The 15655-nt window shown below is 45.5% G+C and overlaps 1 protein-coding gene across 9 annotated transcripts in view; it reads left to right on the top strand.

Moving 5' to 3' along the window:
* The window catches only part of Sema6d (semaphorin 6D), a 574281-nt gene that overhangs the window by 503260 nt on the left and 55366 nt on the right, over window positions 1–15655 (top strand). For 6 of the 9 annotated variants that reach the window (XM_048459685.3, XM_085696409.2, XM_048459683.3 and 3 more), the window contains exon 1: window positions 15232–15576. The exons of 1 other annotated variant lie outside the window; for it this stretch is intronic. The gene's annotated coding sequence lies outside the window, so the exon portion shown is untranslated. Of the gene's footprint in view, window positions 1–14424; window positions 14449–14701; window positions 14834–15231; window positions 15577–15655 lie in introns of those variants that run through there. 2 more of the 9 variants (XM_085696407.2, XM_048459681.3) reach the window with 2 other exon arrangements.

The following is a 15655-nucleotide window of genomic DNA, read 5'->3' as shown; positions in this document are numbered from 1 at the left end:
ATTTCACTGTGTAGTTCTAGTTACCCTGGAACTATCTCTGTAGACCAGGCTGACTTCAAACTCAGAGGCTGCCTGAGTTGCCGCCTCTGTGCTAAAGGCTAAAGACTAAAGGCATGTGCCGCCATACCTAACTAAATTTTTATATTTTTATAGTAAATAAAAATACCTTTTTCCCTGTGATGTTTGGTATTATATTTAGAAGAACTTTTGTTACTCCAAGCCTGTAGAAACATTCACTTTTCTTTTCTCATAGTATCTCTTTAAATTTTAGCTGGTTATTAGAATTTTATTGGAATGATCGAGTGCAAAATAGGATATTAGCATTTGCAAGCACACACCCCAAGCAGATAAACCGTTTATCAAACTGGTTATTCAACAATTATTTTTGCTTGTTGCTTGAATGCTAAGATACTTAATAGTTTGAATTCATATCATATTTTGAACATCATATCATATTAAACATGGCTGTTTAATAACATCCATGTATCTATCTGTGCCTTCTCTTCTGTCACCTGCTTTGGAGGCTCCTCCCTCCAGCGCTGTCATGCTGTTTTAATTGTGGAAGCTGTAAAGCGTTTGTAATTACGGGAAGAGTCAAGAATTACTTATCTCCCCCAGAATTTTTGAAACTAGAGCTGTAGTACAGTCTGAACTTTTTCAAAGCAGCCTTTTATGTCTTCACAGAAGGGCCTCGTCGTGTAATTACAGGGACACTGAACTCTGAGACCTGGAGGTGACGGAAGGTTCTATTGAACTGATGCCTTATACAGAGAAAACATCAGGGCTCCCATGTAGCCAACACTTCTTTTTGTTCCTCTGAGGGAACACCATCATAGTACTCACATTTAGATCCAAGTTTTTCCTCACATACTATATACTTGATTTACTCTTTAAAAGGGGTTATTTTGTCCATTATCTGTTACTATGACACTTATGTGTCTATTAGATATATAGAGAAGACAGCATGTCCAGGGCTGGAGAGATGGCTCAGTGGTTAAGATCATTGACTGATCTAGCAGAGTTCAGTCCCCAGTCCCCACATCAGGTAGTTCACTACCTGGAACTCCAGCTCCGGAGGATGGGACTGACTTCCTCTTCTGGAGTCCCTGGGCACTAGTACTGACTCACATGCACACACACACACACACACACACACACACACACACACACACACACACAGAAAGAGAGAGAGAGAGAGAGAGAGAGAGAGATTTAATCAAAAAATGCGTTTGAAAGAAAGAAAATCAAAATTTTATGAACTTTTAACAATGCTAGACCCACTTAACCTTTCAAAACATTACAATGTTTGCTAATTTCCATAATTATATTTTGCTTTCTTTTCTTATTACATTAGCCAGCACCTCAAAAGCCACATTAGATATTAGTAGCAACTGAGATCTAATAGCTGCAGTTCTTTTTTCTATTCAAAAGGAGCTGCTCTGGTTAATTTTGTATGAAAAAGTTACATGTGGCAAATTATCCCCCTTCTCTAGTTTTGTTTCACAGAAAGAACCAAGATGCGTTTAAAGGTGCCGTGTTAGTAGCGGTACAACTGCCTGCTTGGCACTTGCGTTATCATTCAAGTCAGCCCCTCAGTAAGTGTGTACGTGGGCAAGGTTCTGAGGCCCAGAGATAAGAGCCAGACCCATGTTGACCAGAACTCACTACTGAAAACTGGGAGGAATCTATAGGAGACAACATTAATAGTGAATAGCAAAGCAGAAGTAGTCAAGGATCATAGCAGAAGGTTGGGCTGTAAGTGCTTAGCATATGGACAGGAGGGTGGCTAGCGTGGTGTATACAGTCTAACAAAACACCCCAAGACCTCTGACATGGCCACAGATTGAACACTGGTCTTTACGAATCTGCCAGCTTTATAAAGAGTTTAAGAGTTTCCACTCTCAAAACTTAGATGTGTTTCACAAACGTTGTTTACTTTGTTCCTAATGACAATGACCAAGGGAAGTCGGCCCAACAAGCTGGAACATGCCATGGTGAGATCCCAGAGATGCAACAAATGAATATTCAAAACCTCTACTTTTGATACTTACCCTAAATTAAAAAAGAAAGCAAACAGAATTAAATAACACACGAATGATTTTTTAAGACATCATAACTTACTTGACAGGGTCTAAAATTCACATCTTCCTGAGTATGCTACCTAATGCTTCCCATTTTCCCCCCACACCAGACAGTCCAGTTGATCACTGTACTCCTTCTACAGTCCAGTCTCCCCTCAGAGCAGCCTGCCTGGAAGGCCTGGTACTCCTTCGCACAAGACTCTGACCAAGAGAGACATGAGCCAGGACCAAAGTCTGTGCTGCTGTCACAAAAACGGCTCTGCACCCAGTTCTCCCAGCAGCTTGTGGGGGCCACTGGGTCTCAGAAGTCATCTCAGAATAGGTACACTCTGAGGATAAAGACCAAAGGCAGCTGCTCCTCCACAGCTGGGAGCAGTGGAGTCTAGGGGGTCCTCTCCCTAATCTTCCATTCCTGAGCACCTGGGGGTGGGGTAGGGGTAGGGAGTGGGGGGACTTTCTGAGTAAAGGTTGCTGTGGGAGTTCGGCCTGCAGCTTAAGGAATATCAAAGGAAGAAAGGGGAGGAAGAACTCAGGAGGCCAGACGCCAATTTGGTCCCTGCTGCAATCAGCCAGATCCCACTGCTCACGTTGAGTCCTGAGAGCTTCCCGACATATTAAATATTCATTAAAAGCCAAACGCTGCTTTCCCAACATTTGACTAAATAATAAAAGTATAGATTTGTCCCATCTCTGCTTTTGAGTCACTCGGTTATGCACGGCACTAAATTATAGTTCTAATGGAACGTGTTTAAGATACAAGGAAAGGATCTCTGTAGTTTATCCCTGCCTCTCAGTTCCTCTTAATGCAACCATAAACTAAACGGATTCATAAAATGTTTATGGGAGGGTAATAAAGTGAAATTTCTAATGCAAAGGTTGCTTATATAATTAAGCATACATTCTATGACATGCTGTGTAATTTGAAGTGATTTCTATGAAATTAACAAGTACTTATATCTGTTTTATTTCTCCTCCCATTAATACCAAATAGTCAGGCAAAAAAGGGAAAAGCGGAAGTTCCTGGCAATGCCTGTATCTACAAGTCAGAAATTGAAACTACAGATGTTTCAATTCTTAAAACTTATCTTTTATTTTTTTCTCAGAAATGTGCCGTTAAATTTAATTAGATTTCTCATTTGCTGCCCTTTCCACCCTGCTTCTCTACCCCCACACCCCACGTTAGGAGAACACTTTGTGGGTGGTTTGGAAATAACCCATAGGATGCAGAAGCAGAGGAAACTGGTGACGTAGCCGGAGTCTCAGCCACTCAGAATACCGGAAAACGAGCCTAGACATTATCCCATGGCCCTGTCCCAAAAAAACCAAAAAAAAAAAAATCAGATGGCTGTTCTTATGATTCTCTTAACTATGGTATCTTAAGTTGCCTTTAAAAAGCTGCTTCCAAGTTCACCCTGGCCAAAAAGTCACACCTCAATGCTAACTGTATCTGCCCCCTTTTTATCATTCAGAGTGAGCCATTCTTTACGGTTCCATCCTAACCTTTCAGTCCAGTAAAACAGAGAAAAGTCAGAAAAGCCATTGAGCTGTGTTTTTTTCATATTCCCCGAGGTCTTCGAAGCAAGCGCTAATGATCGCGGCCTAAGGTTTCTTAATTCTACATGAGCGATAATGGTTAAGCAAATTAATTGTAGCCACATATTCCTCAATTATACCATATTAGGGGACCAGAGTCCCCGAAGCCTTTCTAGACTAATGGATTTGGACAGTTTCAAAGAAAGTTTGAGAAGTTTCCAACAGCATCCTCTGTGTCAAGCGGAAAGCATGTCCCGGAACTGTCAGCTCAGAGACAGCAGAGAAAGGCAGTGAGCGGGGAGCCACCAGGCCCGCTTTTCCTGCGTAGAAGCTGCGAGGGAGAGTGGGAAGGAGGCCGTAGCTCTTCTCAGAGGGCATCCGTGTGGGTGACAGAGTCCAGGTGTATGGGGGACAGCAAGCTGTGTCCAGGCCTTCTGAGCATTCTAAGCACCCAAGGCACAGAAGTCAGATTAGTATTCCCCTGGAAGGTAAAAGTTTCCCTGATCCACTAGCTATAATAATAATGATACTAATATTAATAGCAGCTATTATTATCAATATCATTATTATCATCATTATCACCGCCATCATCATCATCAACATTATTTCCAGTGTCTTGTGGCTGTCTACGCATGGAGGCTATACTAAGGTCTACATCAAACAAAACTCAGTTTCCCTCCTCTGCAAATGCATTCTGCTTTCTGTGTCTCCCTCGCTCATATTAATTCAACTTGCCTTATATCAGCTAGGACCAGAAGCCTTACGGGAAAGCGCCCAGGCCCCCTCCCTGATGTTCAACCAAGCATTTGATGACTCAGTGTGGCTGCTATTGGACACGGCTGTGCTCCTAAGGCTCTGCTTCCACTGACAGTGTCATCCGTTTCCAAGGACAACCAACATCCTTCCTCCTCCACTCTCACCTCTTAAAGCATTTCCCTTTTCGCTTGAGTTTCTGGCTGAGGAACATTTGGATGACACTGTTTTCAAAGTTCTAACACCCCAAGATCATTCCAACCATGTATACCCTCAAAAATACGTATAAACACCCAAGTAAACCTTCAAGGCCCATCATTTCATTCATCATTTATGCGCTGGCAATGATTAAGCACGTAGGGGCAGCCTGTTTATGGCGGCTCTCCAGTTGTTCCTATCCTGGGCAGTCCTAGATGCTTGTGTTATTGTCATACCCAAGGTTCCACAGTCTTCCTCTATGCTGTCTATCCAGTGTTTTGGGGGCCTTCCTCTTTGCCTTTTCCCCTGCACTCCTCCAAGCAGTGCTATTTTCGGGTGTCTGCCATCATTCATTCCCATAGAATGGCTGAAGTATCTCAAGTGTCGTTGCCATACCCTGTAGTTTACTTTCTTCTGTACATGAAGATGTTTCTTATTGTCATCATTGTGCAGCCTATCTCTTTGTGTGACACCTAGAATCCTCCTGAGACATGCCATCTCAAACACATTCAGCCGCTGCTCTGAGGAGCGTCTCATTGTCCAGGTTTCAGAGTTGTAAAGAAGGCAACTCGGGACAAGTGTCTCATATACTTGTAATTTTGTTGTCATTATGGCTCTTGCCGACCAAACCTTTCCTAGTGCCTGGAATGCAGCCCTCGCCATCCCTAACTGCCTCTTGATGTCTGAAATCGTTTCTTCATTTGTACTGAGGTGTCCTCCCTGACAGACAAAGTTGACTGTTTGCTTGAGGTTCTGATTCTCTATTACAATGTTAAAATCCTTGTGCCCTCTTCCCATGTGTTGTATCTCAGTCTTCTCCATGTTTACTTTCATACCAAGGTTTTCAGTGACTTCCACCACTCTATGTACCATGGCCTGCAGCTCATTCTGATGTTCAGCGAGTAGTGTTGTATCACTGGTGAAACACAACTATTGATTTGCACACTGCCTATCTCCTCATCCTCCAGGGCTATTGCTATTATTAATTCCAGAAGTATATTAAAGAATAGTGGTGAGAGAACGCCTCCCTGCAACATTCCTACGATTGTCTTAACCTGATCACTCAGTTCTCCACAGACTTTGACTGATGCAAAGGTATCTTTATAGACATTTTCTAATAGTCTTATGATTTTTTCTGGGTACCTGTTGAAACTCATTGTTTCCCAAAGTCCTTTCCTCCAAATACTATCGAATGCCTTCCTGAAGTTGATGGAGCAGACATGTATATCTTTTGCAAATTCTTCATATTTTTCTTCCAGTTGCCTCAAAGTGAAGATCTGGTCAATTGCGCTCCTGTTAACTCTGAATCCACACTGGGCCTCTGCTAGGATTTCCTCTGTTCTGCCCTTGATCCTTTGCAGGATAATGGAGAAGATCTTACTGCTATGGCCCAACAAACTAACGCCCCTGTAACTTGAGCAGTCCAGCTTGTCCTTCTTCTGGTGTATGGGAATTATGACTGAGTGCTTCCATTCTGTGGGAATCACCTCATGTTCCCATAGCTCTCTGAAGAGTCTGGGAAGCTTCTCGGCCCCTGAGCCTATTGTAGCTGCCTCTAGCTCCTCCATCATGATGTCATCCACTCCTGGACCCTTCCAGCAAGTCGCTCTCTTGATAGCTTCCTCTATTTAATATTTCCTCCTTGTCTCTGATGTCGAGTAGCTGCCGAAGATCACTCAGACCATCTATACCCTCAAAAATATGTGTCTTCTAAACACCCAGGAAAACCTTCAAGGCCCAACCACAATTCGTGTTTCCTCCACGTGTGTTCTAACTTTCTCTGTCACATCTCATGCTACTGGCCTCCGGGACCATGCACAAGCCCCAAGTCTGCCATACCCTTCCACTTTCCCCTCCCTCACATCCCCTATTGTAATTCCTTTGCCATGAATTGCATCCCTGATGCCTGTCTTCAGCGGACTTCACTCACTCACTCCTAGGAGCCCCCCCCCCTGCAGTGAAGCCTTTCATGACCTTCACCACGACTCATTGTTCCCTGTATCCATCCACTGCCTTTATCCTGTACCATTGGGCTGACTGTCCACAGCCTCATGCCATGTGATCCATTTCCTGCCCAGCTAGGGCGCTCACTCTTTCTCTCCTTATCCCATCTCTCAAAAGTTCCAGGGTCCCTGTCCCAGCCCGCATTCTAGACTGAAATAACAACAAAAGACTTAGTCCCCTCACCCACCAAGGCTGGTGATAAAATGTATTAATAAGGTTGTGTGGTGATAGAAGTGTAATAAGGAAGATCAAAGGGCAGAGAGTAGAGGAGCTCTCCTAGGCTCAGAACTACATTCAGCAGTTCCAGTTTCCAGATGTGGCTCTACTCAGCTACCTGCTTCCGGGAAGCCATCCCCCAGCTAAAGCGTCCTTCACAAAGTTTTCTATAAATATAGAAATGACTTTCTATTTGCTCCGCCAGATCTACTCACAGTCTTCCCCTTGACTTTGCTTCTCACAAGGCGGGAGATTGAGTCTAAGGAAGGTATCAGTGACTTCCTTGCCTTCTGGTTCCCAGTGAGGCTGAACCAATGAAAAGCACAGTGGGGGACCAGAGAGGGTGACCGGTGATGCTTCCTTCCTTCCCCACAGCACAGGTTACCTCAGGCTGGCAGAGTCCTTCTGCTGAAGGTCAGTGCTTCCTGCAGGGGCTCTGTTTACCTCCTGACTGCAGGTTTTGCTCACAGCTTCCTCCTCTAGCTCCTTAGATACTGAGGGTAGAACAGCCCCAGGGTAACTGGCCCCTGTGTTCTCCCTGCACCCCACTCTCACCTTCACAAACAGCTCCTCGAATTACCCCAGTCAAGTACGCCATCTGTTCCCTGCCGGGATTCTGAATGATAAAACTGCTTTTCAAATTTTCGGTTGCTGTCTGAATGTGAGCGATTTCTCATTTATCTCGGCACAGGGCTTTACACAAAGCAGACTGCTGCTATTAATAACGAACGGCGAAATGAATGCATGCAAGAATCAATGAGTGATCCTCTTTCCTTCTAGCCCTTCTGGAACCCTTAAATTTTTGCAAAGATTTTTTTTTTGTCTGGGAGGGTCCCTGTTACCCCTAGTGTTGTGTAACAGTATCCTACAAGGTTGAAATATTCTATCTTTGAATAATCATTCCTACAAGATTCAAATACTCCATAGAAGCATTCCAAGCTTCTTAAACAGGAAGGTGGACAACTCAAAATAACTTCTGGAGGTCCCTGAAACCAACCAGATTCTCTAGCTCCCCCCACCCCAGCAGAGTAAGCAATGAAAACTGCACAGAAAGGGGAAGGGGGGGGGACTCTAAGCAGAGACCAGCTGCCTGGAACAAGCAGAAAGCAGCAGGACTGAGATGACTGGAGAAGGGGTTAGACCAACTGAGGCACCTGGGGACCCTCTCCAACCTGTTGAGCTGCACACCGGCTGTGCAGCATGCCCCAGGTCCCTGGGTTTGTGAGCTGTTACTCCTGCAGGGGTGGGCCTTGGTGATCCAGTTGTCTTTGAGCCATCGCTGTTCCTGTAACATAAGGATATGTTCCCTCGCCCATATCCTTGTCCGGAAACCTAATAAAACTCATTGGTTCACCAAGTTGGACTTTGGTTATATCTGCACTTTGGTCTGTCATGGCCTCCCTATCCGCAGTGAGTAGATGGGTGTTGGGTCCCCCATTTTCTCACGTAATGCCTAGAACTCACTGACTCTGGGCTTGTCCGTGTTCCTGGTGGTTGCCTGTGGGTTAAGTTTGGGGCTAACTTAAACCTGTGGGTTTCCTGTAGGGTTAAAGTCTAGCTGTAGTTTCTGAAGAGACCACATCCTTTCTTCCACGGTATGCACATTCACCTGCTATCAAAAATAGATTACTTTTTTATTTATATGTTTTACTCTTCAGTATAAAAGCTGGCAAATAAATCAAAACCAAGCTGTTTCCTCACTAGGTTGGAAGGCAGAAAGATATCTTTAAGGATGAGGAGCCCAGACGGGGGCCATGCTTTCAAACAAGCTGCTCTGTGGACCCCTTGTATAACTAAAGGCCCAGCTAACACTCGATGAAAGGATAGCCTAGGCAAATGGTCTAACCACAACTACAACATAGACTTCATCAGTCGGACAGTCACAACAAGCTGAAATTATAGCTGATTAACAGTTCCCGTCAAGTTAATTTATTTCCACCAATCATAAGTTACCCTTACCTCCCAAATCTCCCACCTATATTGATGCAGAAAACAAGGCTTGCCCTTTTCTTCTAATATGACAGCTACCAAGGTAGATGGCTTACAAATGAGAAACAGATCCACGGGAACTGCCTTTAGAAAATACGCTTTTGAGTCAACACACTTAATAGTGTGCCTGGGTACTGAGTGGGTATTACTCATTAGAAAATAATCATGTAACTAGAGTTCTTAATTAAAACTTGTGATGAGAAATGAATCTGTTTATTTGGTAATTATGACCCAGAAATTCAGAGCATATTGGAGTAGTTTATAAGCATAGTTCCAAAGATTTTAATATAGTAAAAGCAGTCGTAAAGCTTTTAAACAGGAATACAGAGGAAAATACTCCAAAGTGCCCACACTTGTCGGAGACACATCCTTATGGGACAAGACCTGAAGAGTGAGCTGCTGGTGCACCTGTAACAAGTCAGCAGTCAAAACCGGGGCTTGTACGAATCTGCTAGGAACCTTCCAGAAATCTTTCAGCCATCTTCTTTCTTTTGCCTTGCTTTGTAACAGAATCAGAATGTCCATGGAGTTTTCTGTAAGTCGCCACCCCCCTTAGGCTTTTCTTAAAGATGTAAGTTCAGACAGTTGCCGTAGAGCTAGCAAAATGAATCACTAATGTTTAAATGGAGCTTGATTGCTGGGATCAATTTGGTGAGAAAGTTTGCCATAAAAATTCACAGGTCTGCCACGATTTTGTTTGTTGACAGTACCCAACGGCAGGTTCAAAGGCCATAGGCATCTGGGGGTCAAGGAAACTGTGGATTACTTTATGGCACCAAAGGTTAGATGCCCTGTGTTTCTTCTGAGATTCTTTACAGCAGTGTCCAAAGATCCTTGTAACTGAGCGGTGCCGAGAGTCCCTCTCTTTGGACTCGGTGACACAAGCGTCCAAGGCACAGGTCTAAATGCCTGATGGCGAATGATCTGATCGACCTTGCCGCTGCATCAGCATTTAACTGGACATTGGGAATTTTGAACAAGCCTATTATTACAGCTGAACACTAATAAGGCTTACTATTGATTTTTGTAGCACAGTATCAATTTCTTCCTGTCCCCCAAATGGAATGCCTTCCCTCCTTCACATTTTAGCAGTATAATTTGTAATAACTCCATATATTTGCTGTTGGTAAACTATCTATTGTATGCCCGGACTGAAAAGCAAAACAGAAAAGGCAAAGCATGCATTTGGAGAGTCTTTATTTGGAAAGATATAAATTACCCAGAATCCTGTTCTGTTTTGTTTATTTGTTTTGGTTTGTTTTGTGTTTTTAGCCAGTAGGTGGCTCTAGTGGCTTCTGGCAAGGAATCACTTTTTGTACCTCTAAGGGCCAGTCTCTTTTTCTATCTGGAGAGAATCTGTTGATGTTGAAGAGCTCTGGAGAAACAATCTTGTGACCCTCACCATTAATGCAGACACTTGTAGCTTAAATGGTGAGGTTTGTTTTTTATTATAGATACTCATGGGTTTAAATAAGTGTTTTTCCTCATAACTCACATATGGCTCAGAGCAGTTGTATGGGTGATAGTTTGTGTATACACACACATACACACACACACACACACACACACATATATATGCATATATGTATACATATATATGTGTATATGTATATATACATATCAGATATTATGATGCATTTGCTTTCATTTGTCCCCAGAGAACCTAAATAGCATACAAAGTTGAAGGCTGTGCATGTGTCTGGTGAATAAACAATGGATTTTGGAAAATCTGCATCTTTTCTTCCGCTCAAACACACCAATGCCCAACAGTGGTTCCTGTGAAGGCATTAGTAAAAGCTGAGAAGTCACTGATGATTATTTTGACAAAATGCATGGTGCATTTTCTGTACGCAGAGCGATTGGCAGAAAATATTTATGCTAAGATAGAGTAGGAATCAAAATAAGTTTAAAAAGCACATTTTCTTATTCCAAATATGGGTATGGCTATGTGCTACACTAGCATAGAACATAGCAATAGAAATGAATTATGCCAGCAAAATCTTGAAGCTTAAGATTTACCATGATAAATATTTTTCATTAAAATGAAATATCTTGGCAGAGTCACTTTCATATGCAAACTCTTGACACAAGGAGGCCAGCTGTGTCTATGCAGATGCAAAGACGTGAGTCTATATTATTAATGATTTATCATGTCATGGAGAGCTTAGATTAGTTTTGAAAGCAATCCCTTGCCACAAAAGCACTTTCTATAATGCGTGAATGCAAGGAGCAGTGTCTGTGCATTCCAAACTGAAGTCAGTGGAGAAATGTCTCTCCCTTTGACATTTCAATACAATACCTTCGTCGATGGGATTCTACAGTCTACATGATGCTATTCATGGAAATCCATGCAAAGCATTGTTCCTATAGATTGGATAATAGTTTGCACACCTGAATTAATGGACATATCACATGGATAGAGGAGTGGAGGTAGAGGTGAACAAAATTTATTAACACACCCATTGGGTCCTGAGTCTCACATTTACTGTAATTTTGGATTGCGTTTCTAATCCAGCTCTGCAGTATCCTGAGATTGCACTGCCTTCATGGCATCTAGAAAGTGTTGCCTAGCATTTACTCAGTGCCTGCTGCGCTCCTGGCAAGGCACTTCACAAGTCACTTGTGTTATAATGTCCAGTCTACTATGGAAGCCATTTAAATTTCATCCTTGTTTTTCAAATAAGGAAAAATGAAGCCCACTGTGTTTAAATTAATTATCCAAATCACCAATCTACTAACAAGTAGTTGGACTGGAAATCAAACTTTATAAACTCCAAAAACTTCATTCTTAGCGGTTGCTGTTCAGACCTCATTCAGTAAGAGGGAGCATAGAAATCCCAGTTACAGGTATGACATTAACCAAATCACTAAAATGTCTCTCTTTCAGTTTTCTCACCTTTAAAATGGCATTAATAATAGTACTTGCTTCATAGGATTGCTGCATGCTAATACTTCTAAGAGCTTAGAACAGCTTGGCATATGCTAAGCATGGAATTTGTTTAATAGCGGTAATGGTTAAGGAACCACATTATCTGATGATTGATACATTTCACTGAGATTCATACACAAAGATTTTCTGTAGATTCTAGATTGCTATTATGCTTCGAATTCAATTGGAAACGAGTTACTATGGGCCATTGATGGGAAAACCACGCAGAAAATACAAAAGCATATTTGCTATCCGTGGTAGAATCTAGCCTTTAAAGTTTGTGAGGGAGTGAAAAGAGCCAAGGGCCTCTGTTCGCTCATTGACAAACATCTAACAAATACTCTCAATGACGCTGTGAGATCTTGGGACACAAAGTATGGGGGGTAATATAATATAGTGATGGCAAGATGAGAGTTCTTTCTTATCTGCCCAGAAGAGAGGATGAGAAGGTCGCGGGCTCCAGTGTCATACTTGCTCAACCAGTATTTACTGAGTGCGCATCCTGTGTAAGGCACCAGGCCTGCACAAGGACGGAAGGTAAGAACCCTGCTCCATTAAGACGGGTCCAGTTGGGAGATAACCTAAACAGAACAAAAGCGAACAACATCTTGGAGCCCAGAAGACAGTCACTCAGATCCAGACAAAGGGTTTGTGGGATGAGGGAAATTTGCCACCTAAACAATAGCTGTTCAGTAAGAAACCAGAAACGAAGCTAAGAAGCAGGACAGGGTACCACAGAGAACAGAAACATCACGAGAGCCGGCGTTCTGGGGCACCATGAGTACCAGCCAGCACTAGTGCCTAGAGCGTAGGGTGGGTGGGGAGAACGGGGAAATGGCAGAAGTCAACAGGGTTAAAGAGTTGAATGGTGTAGAGTCAGCAGTAAGGACGGGAATTGGATGAGCCACAGCACTGGCAACTGCCTGAGTGGCTGGTTTGGATCTCTTTCCACTGGAGACCAAATAGAGTGTCAGTTTCCTCTCAGCACTCCCCAGCAGGGACAGGACAAACCCTCCAGGGTTCCCATGCCATCCTCTGGCTTCCTGGCCTCCAGCATAGCAAAGCCAAGCATGACCCCGAGGTCCAGACTGATACTTAAGAGTGAAAACATGTAATTCATGGTTCCCAAAGGACCATCAGTTTATTCGCCAGCACCCAGCAGACCATCGTTTCTTGTTATTCCTGGATTTAAGGACTCAGTCTGGGGTAAAACTGTCACCTCTGGGTCTTTGTCCTTCTAAACCTGCCCACGTGGACAGGAACTCAGTCTGAGCCAGGTGTAACTCGCGCTTAGTAATCTCAACACTCCAGAGGCTGAAGCAGGGGGATTGCCTTAAGTTTGAGGTCAACCTGCTTTCACAAGGAGTTGCAGGCCAGCCTGAACCACAAGGTGGGATGGGGGAGGTGGGCAGGAATCTGGAGGCATGAACTTCTGCTGCTACTGCTGACATGGGACAACTCACACACCTGTTCCGTGGTGGCCGGTGACGCCTTCCATCACCACCCAAGTTGCCCACTCCTCCTCCAACTCTTTTCCTCTTCAGGCAGTGCCCAGTGCCCTCTGCCTGCAGGACAGAAAACAAGAAATGACCGCTGGCCAGGAAACAGCCCCAGCTTTCTGGGTCAGAAGTTGGCTAGGGGAGGGCCTGACTGCCAAGTAACTTGCAATGATGTCAGAGCCCAGCACAACCAGAAAACACCAGCCAACCAGGCAACAAAAGACTTCACAGCAGAAAAACCACTGAGCGAGTCTCAGAAGCTGCTCTTTCCACCCCAAACCCCTTTCTGGTAATGGGGTGGGGGGCTTGCATTTTAAAAGGCTGCCCTTTCTCTCCAGGCTTGCTTTTGGCTACCAAGTGTTAACCAGGATGCCTTTTTCGAGTTCCTTTTCAACTCCAGGATATATTCTTCATAAATGTAAGCATGAATGGGGGGGCTAGCAAGAAGAACCGTGGACAAGAATATGCCTCTTGCATGGCCCAACTCTCTTTCCATGGTAATTAACCACACTCAAGGGAAAACCAAAAGTTTGGCGGAAATTCTCTCTCTCCTGTCCCTCCCTCCCTCCCTCCCTTATCCCTCCCCTCTCTCTAAGTGGAGGCACCATAGTTGATTCCAGCCAGTTAGAACCTTAAGTGATACATGATTAGATTGCAAACGAATAAGCACAGCCCGTTCTTGGATATGAACTTTGAGTGAAGATCCTCTTGTTTGGGAATATATGATTCTTTTACTTCATTTTATGACAGTCCATCTTAAATGATGTCGCCTTCAAGGACATTTTCATTTCTCCCACAACGTATTAAACGAAACACTTGCCTGTAAAACCGGCTCATTAGTCTGCAAAATTATACTGTACTGAATGGCTTTCATTCAAAGTGGAAATCAGATTTTTAGTAGGCAATTTCTGTATTTTCTAAAGATACAGCTATGTTTGATTGCTTCTTACCAGCTGTTTTGCTTAGTGATTATAAAGATAAATGGGGGAGGGGGCTTACAAGAATGAGTTCAAAAATAAATCTTGGACTAGAAAACTAAGACTGAAGTTCGGGGTACAACTGCGCCCACAGCACCACTGGGCTGCAGCGATTTGTCCTCGGGACGTCTGGGGGCGGCTGGGAGAGTGGAGAGGGCGCCTGGAGGAAGGGAGAGGGAGGGAAGGGAGAGGCGGCTTTGCAGGCTACAGAGGCGGCGCCAGCAGGACGACCCGGCTCCAGGAGGCGCAGGAGCAGCGGCTCCTCTAAGGTGGGAGAGCCTGGGCGCGCGGCCGAGCGCAAGCAGGGACGCGGCGGCCACCAGGGTCGAGGCCGCGGCGCGCGTGGGGCTCTGGGCGGCGCTGGCCGCGGTGGGAGCTGCAGAGCGGCGAGGGAGCCGGGCTCTCGGGGAGCGACTCGGAGATGGATCGAATTACACCATTTGCAGGGCAGCGGTTTGTTTTGCTCGCGCTGGGTCCCGCCGCCGCCGCCGCCGCCGCCGTCAGGGCTGGAGCTGGCGAGTTTCGGGATAGATCGCAAGGCGAGACCCGAGACCGAGGGATTGCTCTTTCTGCACACTGTCTTGGTCGGCTTTTCCGTTTGGTCGTGACAAGCTTTATTTGTCAGTCTTATAACACAGGCTTCCCCCATGAGAGGTAAGACGGTCTCCGAAGCTCGGCTGTCGCTCGGGGTGCATGATGGGGGTGGGACCCCCAGCCCGCAGCGCAGCTGTGTGCGGGCGCGTGTGTTTGCGTGGGTGTAGTGTCGCAGCTCCGCGGAGTTCATTGCTTTCTCAAGCCCCTCGGTCTCCAGTGGTGCGCGAGGCGCCTGGGGAGGTCTGGCTGACCGGTCCCAGCCGGCCGGTGGGCGGCCTGGGGGGCGGGGCGGGCGGTTCGGCCCTCCTCCTAGGCGCACCCCTAAGGGAAGAAAAGACACCCGGGGCCGCCGAGGAAAAGTTTCTTCCAGGCACCGCGGTCTCGGCGCTGCTCCGCACACCGTCAGGTTAGCCCGTCTTCCTTGCTGCGGGGCTTGCACCGCCAGCGCAACCCAGGCCGCCGGTCAGCCTCGGCCCCGAGGACGCGGGGACAGCCCGGGAGCGCGGAGCCACTGGCTGTCCACGCGGGGACCGTGGGCACCCACCCGCCAGGCTCCCAGCCACTCTCCCCCGCAACTTTGCGTGCTTTGTTCGCTGGCTGGAAATGACTCACCGAAGCGCTGTGGACAGGGTCTTAGCCAGTCGGCAAGGGCTCGATCCGGAGACGTGTTACGCTCTCAGCTTCCCATCAATTATGGATGGAAACAAATAAGGAAGAGTCAATTTTGTATGAGCCGCTTCTTCAGCGGCCAAAGGCGTCCTGTAGCCGGGAGCAGCGGCAGGCAAGGCGAGCTCAACATCCAGGTAGGGAAACTTCCAGCTCTTTGCTGCAGTGACTGTCTGTAGAAACTGAGGCAGTAGCCGCCCTGGGAGATTTGGGGGC

Source organism: Myodes glareolus, chromosome 10, assembly GCF_982192425.1.
Source record: "Myodes glareolus chromosome 10, mMyoGla1.1, whole genome shotgun sequence".
NCBI classification, from domain to species: Eukaryota; Metazoa; Chordata; class Mammalia; order Rodentia; family Cricetidae; genus Myodes; species Myodes glareolus.
The sequence above is the reverse complement of the archived record's forward strand: the minus strand, read 5'-3'. Positions and strand labels throughout refer to the sequence as shown.